The sequence below is a fragment of the Equus quagga genome, chromosome 12, assembly GCF_021613505.1.
Source record: "Equus quagga isolate Etosha38 chromosome 12, UCLA_HA_Equagga_1.0, whole genome shotgun sequence".
NCBI lineage: Eukaryota > Metazoa > Chordata > Mammalia > Perissodactyla > Equidae > Equus > Equus quagga.
Window position 1 is genome coordinate 93,331,366 of NC_060278.1, and position 12,818 is coordinate 93,344,183.

Below are 12,818 nucleotides of genomic sequence, written 5' to 3' on the forward strand. Positions count from 1 at the left end.
TTGCTTACAGTATGTAACCACTGCAGATTTCTTTCAAGAAAAAGAAAAGGTTATCTGCCTAGAAGTGTCTCACATGACTTCCACTCAAATTTCAATATCCAAAGCAAGTCACACAGCCATGCTCAACTTCAAGGTGAGGGAGAAGTGCAATCCTACCATGTACCCAGAAGCAGAATACTGGTGCACAGTCCTAACGACCACCACACCATGAAGGAGCCTTGCACCATACCTGGCACCTAGTAAGCATTCAATGACTGGCAGCTGCTATTATTATATCATGATTATTGAGGGGTCTGGGAAAAACCTATTCCAATAACCCTAAGTAAATAAAGCTGAATGAATACACGGATGTGAAACAAACTATCAAACACATTATTTGCAATAAAGCAAAGGTGAATTTACAAGCAGTTCAAGCTATAACAGAAAGACATGCCAAAAAGTTTCTAGTAAGCAAAAAATAGTAAACAAGAGTTACCAAAATAGTACCACAAGCCTTTTACCATGATATAAGAGAAGAACATGCCAAAATGTTTCTAGTAAACAAGACATAGTAAACAGAAGTTACCAAAATAGTACCTCTCATTTAAGACATGTAAAATCTCATTGATTATATCCTTATTTTATTTTAGAGAACATAAAAAAATTATGCAGTCTTTCACAAATTAACTTCAAATCTCAGAGCACTCCTTCCCCATATTTACCCAATAAGTTCTTAAGCGAAATTCTCCTACGTGGGTTTTCAGGACCCTAACTATCAGAAATAGGAAAGAGTCCTGTTTAGTAAAATGAGAATTGAATTCTAATCCTAACTTGGCTATAAACCAGCTCTATGGCCTCACAAAACATTTACGGGACCAAGACTCCATTCCATCATCCATAAGATGAAGAAATTGAACTAGTTAGCCTCTGAAGTCCCTTTCAACTCTACTCTTCTGCAATCCTGAGAAGCCAGAAAGAGGCTTTGGTTTAGAAGAATCTAGTTAAGATGCTGAATTGTGTAAGACCTGATATCACTTAAATCTTCAACTAGAAATAACTGCCATACCACAACGGCAGCTACAAGCCTAGTTCAAGGGCGAACACGAAGAAAGTGAGGAGTACCAGGGAGAGCCCTGTTAGCAGGAAATGCTGCAGTCCGAGCAGATAAGAGTGGACAGAGTATGACTATGTGTAAATAAGGAGACTGGTATTTGGGCCCAGCTTAGGAAACCAATCTTTAGTAACATCTCAAACAACATTCCAGTTGCAGCACTGGGAACCAGTGACAGCGATGGGAACAAACTTGAAGCCAGGAACCTCCAAACCTCCTAAGCTTGGGATCTGTCAACTATCAGATGTCAATTCCGAGAGACTGGGTTTTCAAACCTTAAGACCCCAAAGCAGTAATCCAAATATCTGCCTAGAGATCAAGAACTTGAAATCCTTTGAAGAAAGTCAAACAGAAGAGCCCAAAGCAGCACATTACAAAATGTTAAGCCTCGCCAATCAGCGATATTTGTGTTTTCAGCTAAACAGAAGGCTCTGCCCAGACAACCTTCCATGACATCTTCACTCACTCTGAGAGTATAGGACTGTCCCCTACAACAGAATTAAAGGGACAACAGTGCTGCTTTTTAATGAACACCAATGGAAGACAATATAGCATTAATTCATGCCATAAACAAAGCAACAGACACTGCTACATTAATAATTTTACTATTTCTGCAGCCCTATCCATTCTTTAAGAAGCTTCCGATTCCAATATTTGTGAGTGTATAAAGCACATGGGACACCCTTTACTGTCTCTCAAGCTTCAAGAGTCACTGCCTAAATGACTGACAGTCTCCTACTTAAAAACCTAAAACTAGCAAATATATCTATTAAAATTACGGTATGACTAGAAAGAATCATTTTATGATGTCTGGATAGCATTTTAAAAAGCCGTGACTCTATATGTGGGTCTTCATTTACTTCTATGACCATGCTTCCTTCCACTTGTCCTTCACAAAATAATTTCCAATTCTACAATGGATACGGATCAATACATCAGAATCAATGCTATCCTTGCTTTTTACAAGTTTAGCATTTGAAGTACACGTGGATGGGCTGGAAGCAGGGAAGCATATACAACCCTGAATGAGTAAGAAAAATCCTTTCTTCTAACAAATCAATTTTTAAATATACTGGAAGGACAGAGGATAAGGCTCAACCTTTCAAGGGAGCCTTGGTGAATACTATTAAAAACAAAGGTTACCTTTATGAACTGAAAAACCATCCTCTAAGTAAGCTCATAAGCCAGAAATACTTTACATAGGGAAAATCTCCACTAACTAGTCTAAGGTAATGAGAACCCTCAATAACCAGGGTTTTATATTAAGAACTGGAAAACTGCAGTATTGCACTTAAAAGCTCCCGTCTTAAATCTTTACATGAAAGAAAAAGGCTTCAGAAGTCATGTTGAAAGACATCATGCATGTTAGTCACAGTCACGAAGGGTCACAAGGCTTGGCTGGAACAGCTATCTTGCTGTTTGCAAAACCTTAAAAGACACAGATCTAAATTTACTTTCTGATCCTACTATTTTCTTAACATCAAACTAACTTTTAGATAAAAATAAATAGGTAAATATAAATGGGCAAATAGTGCCAAATTTTATTATCTAATTCGTTTAGTCTCATTTAAGGCTAAAGGATAGTCTTTGTGCCATATTGTATTTCCCTTTCTAAATGAAGGGGAAAAAATCCACTTCTGCCTCCCTTAAAAAGGGGGAGCGGGGCCAGCCCCGTGGCTCAGCAGTTAAGTTGGCACATTCCGCTTCAAGGGCCCAGGGTTCACTAGTTCGGATCCTGGGTGTGGACCTATGCACCGCTTCACAAGCCATGCTGTGGCAGGCATCCCACACATAAAGTAGAGGAAGACAGGCACGGATGTTAGCTCAGGGCCAGTCTTCCTCAGCAAAAAGAGAAGGATTGGCAGCAGATGTTAGCTCAGGGCTGATCTTCCTCAAAAAAAGAAATAGGGAGAGCTAAAGGGTCTAGAGCTGTGCTGTCAAATGCCAGTGCCACTAGCCATATGTGGTTATTTAAATTTAAATTACCCAATATTAAATAAAATTTTAAATCCTGTTCCCTAGTCATACTAGCCACCTTTTCAGGGCTCAAAAGCCACATATAACTCATAGGTCTCGCACAGATATAGGACATTTTCCATCAGAACACAAAGGTCTACTGGACAGTTCTGATCTAGAACAATGTTTCTCAAATTTAAATGTGCACAGGGGCTGCCCCATGGCCGAATGGTTAAGTCTGCGCGCTCCTCTTTGGCGGCCCAGGGTTTCACCAGTTCGGATCCAGGGCGTGGACATGGCACCACTCATCAGGCCATGCTGAGGCGGCGTCCCATGTGCCACAACTAGAAGGACCCACAACTAAAATATACAACTATATACTGGGGTTATTTGGGGAGAAAAAGAAAAAAAAAAGAAGAAGAAGATTGGTAACAGTTGCTAGCTCAGGTGCCAATCTTTAAAAAAATAAATAAATGTGCACAAAAATCATCAGCATAGCTTGCTATAACACAGATCACTGGGTCCCCACGCCAGGTAATTTATTTCAGTTGGCCTGGAATGGGGCCCAAGAATTTGCATTTCTAACAAGCTCCAAGATAATGTTGCCTATTATCTTGAGTAGTGCTCTCTATGGTAAAGGACTAGTTTTTGTTTTTTCCCAATCCATTGTGGACTAATACTTTTATAAAATACTAAAAAAGTGAATTACCAGGAAAAAATTTTTAAAAACACAAAGACTATACCACAAACTTACATTTTTTATTATTAGATTCAGCAACAGACAAATTTTCTAAAAAATGCTGAAAAAGCATCTAAATGCTTCAAGTTCTGTACTTAGATCATCGCAGACAGGTAACAGTCTACAGACCTGCACAGATCCACAGACTAACTTTGAGTAGCCCTGATCTAAGAGTTTATTTTAGATTTTTACAACTACCTTTTTGGAGCTAGTCATTAATGATCTCTTTCACATCCTGTATCATTTCCTCACTGTATTTTTACAACTCAAGGCAAAACTGTTAATTCCATTAAGCAGAATACCCCTAAGTCCCTTAAAACGATACTATATAGGGTTTGATTAAAGAAGCAATCTGACAGCAAAGGAAACCATCAACAAAACAAAAAGACAACCTAACAATTGGGCGAAGATATTTGCAAACCATATACCTGATGAGGACTAAAATCCAAAATATATAAAGAACTCATACATCTCAAAAACAAAAAAACTAACAACCCAAGTAAAACATGGGCAAAAGATCTGAACAGACATTTCTCCAAAGAAGATATACCGTTGGCCAACAGGCACATGAAAAGATCTTCAACAGCACTAATTATCAGGGAAGTGCAAATAAACACTACGATGAACAGATACCACCTAACACCCGGCAGAATGGCTATAATTAACAAGACAGGAAATAAGTGTTAGAGAAGTTGTGGAGAAAAGGGAACTCTCATCCACTGCTGGGGGGAGTGCAAACTGGTGCAGCCTCTATGGAAAATAGTATGGAAGTTCCTCAAAAAATTAGGAATAGAACTACCATACAATCCAGCACTTCCACTGCTGGGTTTTTATCCAAAGAACATGAAAACTCGAATGTGTAAAAATATATGCACCTCTATGTTCATCGCAGCATTATTCACAATAGCCAAGACTTGGAAGCAACCTAGGTTCCCATCAAAGGACGAATGGACAAAGAAGATGTGGTATATATACACAATGGAATACTACTCAGCCATAAAAAAGGGTAAAATCTGGCCATTTTTGACAATATAGATGGACCTTTAGGGTATTATGCTAAGCGAAATAAGTTAAGAGGGAGAAAGTCAAACATCATATCTCACTCATAAATAGAAGATAAAAACAACAACAAACGAACACAGAGATAGAGATTGGATTGGTGGTTACCAGAAGGGGGAAGGGAGGCGGGTGAAAGGGGTGATTAGGCACATGTGTATGGTGATGGATTGTAATTAGTCTTTGGGTGGTGAACACGATGCAACCTACAGAAATGGAAATATAATAATGTACAGCTGAAATTCATTTAATGTTATAAATCAATGTTACCACAATAAAAAAGCAAAAGAAGCAATCTGATAGTGTCATCATTTATAATGTGATCCAATTCTGTCATATGGTCAACAAGGATGATGGCTTGACTTTTTCATGCTAACCCACGGTTGAATTAAGACTGCTAACACTGCAAGACTTAAGCCAGAATCCACAATGAACATTAATAAAGTCTTCTGTGTTACATCATAAAAAATGTCTTTCAGTAAAAAAAAATCTATGATCTGGACCTTGCTTACCAGATATAATCCTTCCAAAGATTTCTTAGAATACTGATGGTTTCCTTGAACCCAAAGTAAACAGTCCAGGTAAACGTCTTTACTCATGTACTCTTAGGGAAGGAACAGATCAAAGACCACCCCCCTATAAGAGCCAATGCCCTTCACCAAACCGCCTAAAGCTTAGGTGTTTTCCCCAATCTACACATCAAACCAAACAGATTTTTCTTTTATTCAACTTCTGGTCTGGCCCCACAAATGGACTTCTATGAGAAAATCTCCAGGATAACTTCAAGCTCGGCCACTCCCTAGAGACTACTCTTAGAATTTTCTTGTCACTCTAGAATTTTGCTTTAAAAATTTACTTGACTTTCACTTAAGTAAATTATAAAATAAGGCTCTGAGAACTTTAACACGGGATCCCTTTTCCTATAGTAACAGCCGGTTTAACAGAACTTGAGATACATGCACATTCTCTGTAAAAATAAGCTTACATGCTCAACTAGACATTATTATTTTAAGAAAAAGTCCACTTAAATTAACAACATTACGGGGCTGGCCCAGTGGAACAGCTGTTGAGTTCGCATGTTTCACTTCAGCGGCCCGGGGTTCACTGGTTTGGACCTCAGGTGTGGAGCTATGCACTGCTTGTCAAGCCATGCTGTGGCAGGCGTCCCACATATAAAGTAGAGGAAGATCAGCATGGATGTTAGCTAAGGGCCAGTCTTCCTCAGCAAAACAAACAAGAGGAGGACTGGCAGCAGATGTTAGCTCAGGGCTAATCTTCCTCAAAAAAAAAACTTAACATTAACAGAAAAGTTGCAAGGTATCTCAGACACAGTCTAAGGAATACAAAAATGGAAGGATTCTTTTTCATTGCTCCTCTTACAATATAAGAAAGAAAACTCTTTTTCTCCTAACATATTGAATGAAGCAATAATGGAATGAATAAGTAGTAGTACTCAAAGAAAGAAAATGTCAGGAGCTTTTGCCATGGCCACCCCTCCAGTCCCATCTGCAGAGGCAGATGGCTGAGACCAAGAGACCGGGACTCTCTAAGACTGTCTTGCAATTGTCCTCATGCCTCCCACTCCAACCTTTACTGTTACCAGGCTGCCTGGGGAGGGCAGGGAACAGCTTCCCAAGTATAATAATGAGGCAGGGAAGAATTCTGGGGATGACCCTTGCCTGGATCTGCCCAGAGGGAGAAGAACTACTTCCCCACCCCCAGGCCAACTGATCCGGATTGAGACTGCAGGACCTTCTAAAGGGCAAAAAATGTCCAAAGAAGTCAGCCTCCAGGCAAAATATTTTGCTCATACAAAACAATTGCTTTGGAATGACCTAAATCAATGATCCTTAATATTGTTTTTGCATGTGGGTAGGAAGAGACAGGGAGGAGGGGAAAAGGAGGGTGGGAGTCACAGATACCTTTGAGAATCATAAAAAGCAACCGATTCACTTCCCATAAAAATGCACACACAAACAGTGTTTTGCATACTATTTTGAGGAGTTCATAGACCAGCCAAAGAGTCCCTAGGAATGCATGAATCCCAGGATAAAAAGCATCAACCTAAATAGGTAGAAACTGAAGGTCAATGTTACAATGTTACAAGACTCAGACCTTCTTTTAACCTGAAGCCTGAACTTTTACGTAAAGACAATCTTAGAACTAAAAGATATAGAAATTCCAAAAATAAAATACTTTGGTCACATACTGTACAAGAAAATCCAAAATATATTAAAAATAAAATATTTGATCCAGGGGCCGGCCTGGTGGCACAGCAGTTAAGTTTGCATGTTCCGCTTCTTGGCGGCCCGGGGTTCGCCGGTTGGGATCCCAGGTGCGGACATGGCACCACTTGGCAAGCCATGCTGTGCCAGGCGTCCCACACAGAAAGTAGAGGAAGATGGGCACGGATGTTAGCTCAGGGCCAGGCTTCCTCAGCAAAAAAGAGGAGGACTCGCAATAGTTAGCTCAGGACTAATCTTCCTCAAAAAAAAAAAAAATTTGATCCGTAAAATTAGGTCAATGAACCATCCCTACAAGAATCTTTTAAAAAGTAGAAAAACAGAAATCTCCCTCTGCTTGTTTAGAAAATTTAAATATGTATTCATCACTTCGTATTTATGTTCGGATTCGTGTCTTGAAGTTACCTTAAAATTCTACTTCCCAGTATTCCTGAAATTTTCACATATTGTCTTAGTATGTTAAGTTCTTCTGAAAAAGCGGATAAAAGCACCATGGAAGTCTATTCAAAAAATGGAAAAATCAATTTTTTCCTTGCTAAAAATTTTAAGTCTTTCATTATGACTATAAAGAAAAAATGTTCATCAATTAAAAAAAGAAAACATTCCTCAAAATAGGAGCTATTTATGTCATAAACATTACCAAAGATTCTAAAGTTCTCAATGATGGCAAATGACATAAAGAATAAATGTAGAAGGATGTAAACAATCACTATTACCAACTATAAAAACCAACTAATATAAGTACTACAAACAAAAACAAACATTTTTCTCTGGATTTTATGCAAATAATTTAGTTCAGAAATGGGAACAGAGATGGATATTTTAAAATAACTCCATTTCACTACCTTCAGGACTTTTATGGAAGTAACAGAATTTCTCATGAGGGTAACAACGCTCCCACAAAATGAACATTTTGGCAAGGAAAAAGTGACTGCACTCTCCCTCTGCACTTCACAGCTATTACTGTACCAGGCTACCCCGAACTCCAAGTGCCCCAGGAAGACCACTCCTACACTATGGAGACAGGGAAAAGGGTGCCCGCACTGTATTCCAATTTGCGTCCTCAGTGACAAATTCTTGAAATAGAGAAGTAAAAATGGACGTATATGCGGAAGAACTTAGGCAAAGTGTATTAGTTAACCTAGCACCATACCACGAAAAGAGGAGAGCATGCTCCAGCATTTGAAGAAATCTTCAGAGAAGATTGTTGATGAAAAGAATATATGCTTTGAATCCAGATGACCTGGGTTCAAATGCTGGCTCTAACATTTACTAGATTTATGGCCTTGAATAAGTTACTCCATTTCTCTGAGCTGCAGTCCAGCCTCACGAAGGAGCTATGAAAACAGAGATATTTTCTCATCTCTGTAGACCTAGTACCTGGCTGCATGCTGGACACACACCGGGTACTCATTCAATGCTGGTTCTTTGCTTCCCTCACAAGTATGTCACATTCTACTGCAAATAAAAATGTTCTCTAGGGAACAGATATCTAAGCTCTAGCTATTACTTTATGTCTTTCAAAGAGTTTTCAATATAACAACCTGGTACAGGAGAATGCACGCAGTCCCATGGAATTCACTGCAGCTCTTCACCTGAATTAAACAAAAGCTTTGAATGACGGATGGAAGTATAAAGAGGACCACAAATTATTTATTAAAAATAAAATTATTTCAGGGGGCTGGCCGAGTGGTTAAGTTCGCGTGCTTGGCTGCAGGCAGCCCAGTGTTTCGTTGGTTCGAATCCTGGGCGCAGACATGGCACTGCTCATCAAACCACGCTGAGGCAGCATCCCACATGCCACAACTAGAAGGACCCACAATGAAGAATATACAACTACGTACCGGGGGGCTTTGGGGAGAAAAAGGAAAAAAATAAAATCTTAAAAAATAAAAAAATAAAATAAAATAAAATTATTTCAAACCTTGCCATACTGGGGTGACGAAAACATAGTCTCCTCAGTTGATTTAGATACTGTCACTGTCCTAGATAATGTCATTGTCATATACCAAAGTTATTTTTGCAGGTAGAATCCTTGAATCCTAATACCTGTTCGAAACAGTTCAGAATGTGTGTGGTCCATGTGTGACTCCATTTGGTCATTACGAATACAAAGTCTTTCCATGAAAGTTGAAAAACATAGGCACCTACAGTGAGAATCAAGCCCGAGGTTGTGGAATCCTTTTCCTTCATGGCTTAACACAGGAAGACATAACCACAAACTCTGCTTGGGGCAAAGGCATACTTCCAAGAAAACTGAAAAACTTCATTGAAACTTCTACAAATCGAAGAGATCTCCAAGACACAGCCCAACGGCCTGCTGTTTCTGATAGGTTTTCTGTAATATAATGGCAAAAATCCCAAATGTGATCTGGTTTCTAAAGAGATACAATTCTGCTTCAGATTTTCTTTGGTATTTGAAATAGTTATAAGAAAAGTTAATCAATAAATACAAAAAACTAACTGCCAAAAGATTTCCAGAAATGCAGCAGTGTTAGTTGTGGCTCTCCCATTTCACTTCCACCTGGTCTTTCAACTTCTTGCGTGGTTTGCATGAAGTAATATACTGATGGGTTTAGAGAACTTCCAACTATACTAATAAATTATAAAAATAACTATAAAGATATAGAATATTAAAAAGTTGTGGTAAAAGTGATCCTACTGAAAGAGTTTGCAGTGCTAAAACAACAGAAGAGCTAAATGCAAAAAGCAAAGAAATAATTTCAGTATAAAAAATCCAACCCCAGGCAGGGTGAGATACCACGATAAGACACAACAAATTTCACAACAGATCTTGATTTACTTTGCCCATGGCCAGACTAGAGCAAGAACAGTAACACAGTCTGGTTACTTTAAGAGAAATTCCAAAGTTTGCAAAAAGGAAAAAGAAAAATCGTAAAGGTTAGCTTTTAATAATCCATTAATCAAGAAAAAAGTTTAAGTAATTCATCATAATTCATCTAGGAAATCTGCCCTGGGACAGAAAGAAGTCCAAAATTAATAGTTTTACCACTCCATATTTTCCCAGGCCTTCGGTTACAGTCATGCATTGCTTACATGAAACCACCTGTTCCGGTTGGCATAAACCATGTTACTTGACAATTCATGCCTAATCATTTTACCATACATGGATCTCAAGTCTTTCTATTGCCAGAGAGCCACAATGTTCACAAAAACTCTCCCTGAGGTTGCCAACATGATCTTCCAATTTGGCTTACCAGCAAACCCTACTGTGCCATACACAGTCAACGGGTACAGATCTCCAGTAAGAAAGCTCACAATTAGCCTTGGGAGTACAGCAGAGCGGCCCCTTGTCCTGACTTTTCTAAGGTCCACAGCATATCCCCATAAATTATGTTGAAATTTGGGGCCTATTGGGATGGTATGCCTATACGCCATTTGAAAAACAATAATCCAATCTCAGGCAACACTGCAGACACTACAAATTGTAAAAATTTTAAAATCTGTACTTTCTCTGTTCACAGGTCTGTTACACCAGAAACGAGCAGTTTTGAGAAGGTGGGAAATAAGGCATACACACAACCCCAAAGATGCCTGGAAATGACAAAGATTCACTAGAAACCTTGGTCAGATTACTAAGGGTCCATAAACCCTAATTTGGAGAACAGGGGCCTACAAGTTCAAAATTGAATTATACTGCCTTATTAAATCCCACACTACGGAAACCACAGTCACATCAGTCATAACTAGAACTAGAAATACTTTATGTACACAAATATAAGTGCCTGCTTATGTATTTTTAATTGGATCAAATGAAACTGAAGCTGCAAACAAACTCCAATTTCAATTACCGCACTAGTGAGGGGATTTCCTAATAGCGTCTTTTTAAAAACCAAGTAACTGCCAACCCTCTGCACACATCTGACAGGCATGTCCCTGGAAATCTGGGAACAAGAGACTCCGTTACTTTTCAACAGCGAAGGAAATAAATACCCTGAAGGGAACAGATTTCTTTTTTTTTTGAAGCTCAAACAGGCAATCTAATAACGCACAAAACTTGGCTGCGGGGTTGCTGCACACCTCTAGGGTTCCAATTTTCGGGGCGAGTGCGCGCTAGTGCGTAAGAAGGGGGCGGAGGGGATGCGCGCTCCGAGGACGCGCCGGGGCCCCCGCCCCCTCCCGGAGCAGCCGCCTGGCACCAGCCCACCCTCCTCCACCCCTGCAAACAGACGCAGGACGCCAATAGAGCAACTTCTCCGCGGGGGCGGCGGCGGGAATAGCGGTCACCCCCGCCCCCCCCACAGCACGGCGCGGCCCGACCAGGGGTCCCTCCTCAGCCCGGCCCGGAGGGGCCTCCGCACGCCCCGCCCCCGTCCGCCAGGCCCCGGGCCGGGGGCTGCCCGGACCCCCGCCCCTCCGCGCGGCCCGCAGCGGCGCGCTCCCAAGGACGGCCGCCCGGCCCGAGCGCGGCCTGAGCGCGAGCCGGGCGCGACGGAGGCCGGCCCCTCTCCTCAGGCCTCAGGCCGCCGCCTGCCCTCCGCCAGGCCGCCCGCCGCCGGCCCCGCTCGGACCCCGGCCCGGCCGGGCCTCGGCGCTGCCGCAGCCCCTCATCCCGGCTCCATTCATAGGGGCACCCCAGCCCGGCCGGCGGGGCGGGGCCGGGGACCCGCGGACAAGGCCGGCCCGCCGAGGCCGGGGAGGAAAATAAAAAGTTAAGAGAAGAACTTACCTAAAATGGCTCCTGCAGCAGCCAAAATACAAACAGCTATTATTTGGTGAAGTTTAGCTCAGACACCCTGCAAGGACACCCTAACCCGGCTCGGGCCCGCCTCCCCTGCCACGCCATTGGGCTTCGCCGGCCCCAAACACAGACTCATTGGTCAGCCTGGCTGCCGCTCAGGCAGAAACCCATTTCAAGCTTGCTTGCAGGGGCGAGTAATGGGCTCGCTCCATTGTGCTCGTATTTGCATGGATGTGATCGCGGCGCTGATTGGTCGGCGCCAGGGCCGCACCGCCCCCTGCCTCGCGCCCCCCGCCTTGGAGACGCCGCTGCGCGCGGCCCCGCCCCCCGGGACAGAGCGGCGGGGCCACGGGGGCGGGGCGGGGCCGGGGTCCTGCGGGCCGAGGGGGCGGGGCGGGGTCTCGCACGCCGCAGACCGCAGGCAGGGGGCGGGGACCTGGAGCGCGCGGGCGGGGCTGGGGTTCAGCCCTAGGTGGAGGTCGCGCAGGTAGCGGGCTAGCAGTCTGGAAGACCCGGGGCTGGCTTCTCCTGGGATGAGAGAGGCTGTGGCTGGGGTCCCGCGAAAGAGAGATTACTCTAGGGCCGAGGTTCTCTAGGCAGAAGCGAGGAGAGGCGAGGGTCCTGCAGGTAGGAAAAGAAGATGCCGAGAAGCCAAGTGAAGAGCCAAGGAGCCCCGTGCTCTGTCTCCAGCCGCATCCCTGCCGCTCTGCCTGGCTCCCTGGCTGTCGTAGCACACAACGGACTTCTTTCCAAGGCCCCCACACACCTCGGGAGTTTTCAGCCACGGAGATCCTGCCTTGGATATCTCTGTAAAGGTGTCAAGCTGTGGTGTATTTGTTTATGTTCAAGCCTTTCTCTCCTACCATCCTTGTGGTATCCTCAAGGACAGGGCCCAGCATATTGCAGAGATTCAACTAATTGTTTAATATTCTTTAATTCGTTCATTACCAGCTAATTTTTGCCCACTAAATGCCAGGCATTGATCTAAGACAGGGGATACAGCTGGAAGTAGGACAAAGGTCCTGCTGTCGT

The 12,818-nt window shown here is 42.7% G+C and overlaps 1 protein-coding gene across 2 annotated transcripts in view; it reads right to left on the reverse strand.

The window, feature by feature from the left end:
* CHD6 (chromodomain helicase DNA binding protein 6) overlaps positions 1-11,838 on the reverse strand; it is a 200,717-nt gene extending 188,879 nt beyond the window's left edge. For both annotated transcript variants that reach the window (XM_046678724.1, XM_046678722.1), the window contains exon 1: positions 11,775-11,838. The gene's annotated coding sequence lies outside the window, so the exon portion shown is untranslated. The remainder of the gene's footprint in view (positions 1-11,774) is intronic.
* Positions 11,839-12,818: the final 980 nt, after the last annotated feature.